Source organism: Pan paniscus, chromosome 17 (genome assembly GCF_029289425.2).
Source record: "Pan paniscus chromosome 17, NHGRI_mPanPan1-v2.0_pri, whole genome shotgun sequence".
Taxonomy (NCBI): domain Eukaryota; kingdom Metazoa; phylum Chordata; class Mammalia; order Primates; family Hominidae; genus Pan; species Pan paniscus.
In genome coordinates this window covers 1,593,603-1,599,240 of record NC_073266.2, presented here as the reverse complement: position 1 = coordinate 1,599,240, position 5,638 = coordinate 1,593,603, and the positions used below count along the sequence as shown (strand labels likewise).

General features: G+C 48.9%; 1 pseudogene; it reads right to left on the bottom strand.

Annotated features, from left to right (window-relative positions):
• Nucleotides 1–1,383: 1,383 nt before the first annotated feature.
• Nucleotides 1,384–5,055, bottom strand: LOC134729202 (cell division cycle protein 27 homolog; annotated as a pseudogene).
• Nucleotides 5,056–5,638: the final 583 nt, after the last annotated feature.

The following is a 5,638-nucleotide window of genomic DNA, read 5'->3' as shown; positions in this document are numbered from 1 at the left end:
CGACTGTCTCGAAAAATCGTACCTCTGTTCCCCTAGGATGCCGGAAGAGTTTTCTCAATGTGCATCTGCCCGTGTCCTAAGTGATCTGTGACCGAGCCCTGTCCGTTCTGTCTCCAATATGTATGTGCAAACACTTCTCTCCATTTCCACAACTACCCACGGCCCCTTGTGGAACCACTGGCTCTTCGAAAAAAATCCCAGAAGTGGTTTTGGCTTTTTGGCTAGGAGGCCTAAGCCTGCTGAGAACTTTCCTGCCCAGGATCCTGTGTGAACAAAAGTGCCTCTGCTGGGAGCTGGGATCGTCGGGACCATGCTTGCTAGCGCTGGATGAGTCTCTGGAAGGACGCACGGGACTCCGCAAAGCTGACCTGTCCCACCGAGGTCAAATGGATACCTCTGCATTGGCCCGAGGCCTCCAAAGTACATCACCGTCACCAACCGTCACCGTCAGCATCCTTGTGAGCCTGCCCAAGACCCCGCCTCCGGGGAGACTCTTGGGAGCCCGGCCTTCATCGGCTAAAGTCCAAAGGGATGGTGACTTCCACCCACAAGGTCCCCACTGAACGGCGAAGATGTGGAGCGTAGGTCAGAGAGGGGACCAGGAGGGGAGACGTCCTGACCGGCGATGAGTTCCCTAGGCTCTGGCCACCCCACCCACGCCCCACGTCCCACGTCCCGGGCACCCGCGGGACACCGCCGCTTGATCCCCTCCTCTGTCCACAGCCGGCCCCACCCCACCACGCAACCCACGCACACACGCTGGAGGTTCCAAAAGCACACGGTGTGAATAGAGCCTGACGGAGCGAGAGCCCATTTCACGAGGTGGGAGGGGTGGGGGTGGGGTGGGTTGGGGGTTGTGGGGTCTGTGGAGAGCCCGATTCTCCCTCTTGGGTGGCTACAGGCTAGAAATGAATATCGCTTCTTGGGCGGAGGGGCTTCCTTAGGCCATCACCGCTTGCGGGACTACCTCTCAAACCCTCCCTTGAGGCCACAAAATAGATTCCACCCCACCCATCGACGTTTCCCCCCGGGTGCTGGATGTATCCTGTCAAGAGACCTGAGCCTGACACCATCGAATTAAACACCTTTACTGGCTTGGTGGGTTTGTTTGTTTCTGAGATGGAGTCTTGCTCTGTCCCCCAGGCTGGAGTGCAGCGGCGTGATCTCAGCTCACTGGAACCTCTGCCTCCTGGGTTCAAGTGATTCTCCTGTCTCAGCGCCACCATGGCCGGCTCATTTTTTTTTTTTTTTTTTTTTTTTTTTTTTTTTTTTTTTTTTTTTTTTAGTAGACACGGGGTTTCACCCTCTTTCATTGGTTTTCACTGGAGATTCCAGATTCGAGCCACACCTCATTCTGTGCCACAGAGAGACTTCTTCTTCTTCTTCTTCTTTTTTTTTTTTTAAGTGCAACGCAACGTGTCTGCCTTATTTGAGTGGCTTCCTATATCATTATAATTGTGTTATAGATGAAGAAAAGGTATTAAACACTGTGCTAATGATAGCGAAAGTGAAGACAAAAGAAAGGCTATCCATTTTGTGGTTAGAATAAAGTTGCTCAGTATTTAGAGCTACCTAAATACGTCAGCATTTACACTCTTCCTAGTCAAAGCTGGCCGATCTGAATAATCCTCCTTTAAACACAATTTTTGATAGGGTTAAGATTTTTTTAAGAATGCGACTCCTGCAAAAGAGCTGAACAGACAATACACATTTAAAAACATCACAACACAAGGATCAACCAGACTTGGGAAAAAAATCGAAAACGACACAAGTCTTATGAAGAACTGAGTTCTTAAAATAGGACGGAGAACATAGCCATCGGAAGAGAAGGCAGTATTGGCAAGTTGATTGTTGCGTTGGTCAGCAGTAGCTGGCACTATCTTTTTGGCCATCTTTCGGGCCATGTAACTACTACAGCAAAATGAGATATGATCCATTAAACAACATATTCGCAAATCAAAAAATGTTTCCGTAATATAATGCTTCAGATTTAGAAGCAAATCAAATGATAGAACTCCACTGCTGTAATAAGTCACCCCAAAGACCACCGTATCTGACAGAATAACTACCACAGGGTTATGACTTCAGAATTATACTTTCTCTTGATATTTACTTATGTATGTATTTATTTTTTTTAATGTATTTCTCTTGAGACGGCGTCTCGCTCTGTCGCCCAGGCTGGAGTGCAATGGTGTGATCTCGGCTCACTGCAACCGCCACCTCTCCGGGTTCAAGCGATTCTCCTGCCTCAGCCTCCCGAGTAGCTGGGACTACAGGTGCCCACCACCACGCCCAGCTAATCTTCATACTTTTAATAGAGACGGGGTTTCACCGTGTTGGCCCGGATGGTCTCGATCTCTTGACCTCGTGACCCGCCCGCCTCGGCCTCCCAAAGTGCTGGGATGACAGGCGTGAGCCACGGCGCCCGGCCTTCTCTTGACGTTTAAACTATGAAGTCAGTCCAGAAAAATGCAATAAATGTCAACGGTGAGTATGCTGTTGAGGCAGAGGTAGGACCACACTTTTTCATGTCTGATTCAGTTGATCACAATAGGACCTAGGTAGTAATTTCCTATGTGCCCACTTATACACGAGTACAAAAGAGTAAAACAGAGAGACCGCTACATTAAAGGGCACGTGAAGTTCTTCATAGTAACTCCGTAAACTGGAACACTGTCAAAAAGCAGCAGCTCGTGAGTTGTTTCCATCTATTTTTCTATTCTCCAATAAGTGAACTATGCTATTCCTTTCCAATCTCCCAAGCGCTCCTTGTCCCCATCACCACTTCGGTGCTCGAAGAAAAAGTCACAAATCCAGTCACACAACTAAAGAAACACATACACGAACCAAAGACAACTACAGCGTCTGCAAAAGTTTGCTAGAAGACTGAAACTGTTGAGTATAAGGATCTGGTATTCTATGATCATGAGTTCATTTCAGAGTTTGTTCAAGACATACGTTTCATAAGGAAACATCTTAGTTAGAAGTTATTCAGCACTATGTACCATCCCTAAGTATTTTTAACCAAATTCGTGACAATAAAGAGCTATCTAACCAGAAAAACTAGCGAGTACCGGCGCCATCCATAGGGCTTTGTCTTTACACTTCATTACCACTTACCATGCCTTACAATGTCTGGGATTGACCCTGATAGCATTTCGAAAACAAGCTGATGCTTTGTCCAGTTCTTCAGTGAAGACAAGCTCACGCCCTAATGCACTATAGGCATAAGCATCATTTGGATCCACTTCGAGAGTTCTCTGGAAGAATTGAATCGCAATATCGTGTTCCCGTTGCAGACCGAAACAGTTCCCTGCAGCACACCAGGCCTCTGGCTGGCGAAGTTTTATCCCTGTCTGTGAAGTCTTTGGACAGAACTGAAAGAGCAACATCTTTCGGAGGATGCCAAAGTGTTGTAGAGTAGATCTCCATGCCTTCGACTCTGTAATTCTCAATCCTTCTAACCTCTGAGAATTTTCTTTCAGCTTGCGTGGACTCTGAAAGTTTAAAATAGGCCCTTCCAATTTGGCACAGTACCCAACCGGTATTGCGGTGGTGAGAAGCTAGATGGCTCAAGATACTGACAGCTTCTTTGCCGTGGTGAGAACACAAAGCTAAATAACCTTCCCCCCTTTCACGAGGAAGGCTCATCAAGCCTTCCGCTGCTGCTTTTTGTAGATTAAAAGCCTGAATCTGAGGCGCGATTGCGGCTATTTTCCCTTCTGGAGTGACGGAAGAGTCCAATGTTGTCACTTCCATGGCTATCACTTATGTTCGGTGGAGTTATTCCTCCTTTATTAGCTTTACTTTTTGTTTTTCTGTTTGGGATTTTAGGTGGAAACTTCCCTTTTAATTTTCTCCTATTCTCCTCGGTTGTGGAGCTGTCACTAGTCAAGAGTCGTGAATTTCTTCGAGGCGGTGCGTTTGGGGGAGATGCCATAGTGGGGCTCAATACCTGAGGTGTTGCCCTTGTCGGCGCACCAGAACTTTGTGTTTTTGCAAGAATTGGGGTTACCTTTCGGCTCTTTCCCCTCTGCGAGAAGACAGACTGTGTTCCGGTTTGGCCGATTCCGGCAACAGACTTTTTTGAAGGGGCTCCGGTGGATGGCACGTCAATGACAGAAGGTGTCTAATACCAGTGCAGTTTTGTCCATAGGATCCGTCTCCGGGACTTGGGGCTTCTAATGGCAAAATGCCAACACTTGGGGCTCATGGACTAACTAACTGCTGCTGGTCCTCCTAATACACTTCGACCAGTTTTTGGTTTATGTTGAACCTGTTTAGATCATATGGAAGTTCCTGTTCCCAGTGGGACAGTATCAGGTGAAAGGACGGCTGAATCGATAGAAGACACTGGGGAGTCTGTATTCAAGGAGTACTTTGAATTGGAAGATTCTCAATTCAATCCGTTTAATTCAACGGTGTCCTGGGGTGTTTCCGTAAGAACGGTCTCAGGCTGTCTGTGACATAAGCTAGGACGAGGTCCCAGTGTTTTGGCACAACACTTGGACAGGCAGTTGCTAAAGCTCTCTAGAGATGTGAATCAAAATGTTTGGTCGGGATCTGGCTTTTCCCCCCTATTTCACATCATGATTCAAAGGGACACCAGAGGAAAGGATTTCAACGAAGGCTCTTTTGGTCACATTCTGACCCTTTGGTAAGCCGATCTGTCTTGCAATATACATGTCCCAACGATGGAAGGGGAAAGCGAGCTGAATCAGCAAACTCAGGAACAATAATATCATCATGGCTTCTCTGCTTAGGAAACACTCCACCCGATAAGATTTGATCCCCTTCTGCAAGCTTGCTGAGATCAACACAACATTTCGCAAGCAGGTATTTGCATTGCGGTGTAGTACCACTGTGTCCTTTCAAGAGTCTATATGTTTTATAGGCCTTTCCTGAGCGGTAAGAAGAGGTTGCCAGTAAAAACAAGGCTTCTTCTGAGTGTACTTCTGCATAGAGGCGTTCTGCGAGGAAAACCGCATCTCGGTAGGCATAGTGGCTTAGTGCTTGCCATATAGCAGCCTGGACGGGTCCCTGCAGCACCGCCATCCTCGAGGCTCAGGCCCACTTTCTGCAGTGCCTCAGGCACCGCCCCCCCCCCACCCCCCCCCCCACCCCCATAGCGGCTCCGGCCCGGCCAGCCCCGGCTCATTTAAAGTCACCAGCGACCGTTACCGACCGTTACCGTGGGATGGGGGAGTCCGAGCCAGAATGACTTCTTTATCCTGCCGACTCTGGAAAGCCCGGCCCCTTGTGATCCATTGCAAACCGAGAGTCACCTCGTGTTTAGAACACGGATCCACTCCCAAGTTCAGTGGGGGGATGTGAGGGATGTGGCAGGTAGGACGAAGGACTCTCTTCCTTCTGATTCGGTCTGCACAGTGGGGCCTAGGGCTGGAGCTCTCTCTGTGCGGACCGCTGACTCCCTCTACCTTGGGTTCCATCGGCCCCACCCTGGAACGCGGGCCTTGGCAGATTCTGGCCCTTCCTGGCCCTTCAGTCGCTGTCAGAAACCCCATCTCGTGCTCGGATGCCCCGAGTGACTGTGGCTCGCACCTCTCCGGAAACATTGGAAATCTCTCCTCTACGCGCGGCCACCTGAAACCACAGGAGCTCGGGACACACGTGCTTT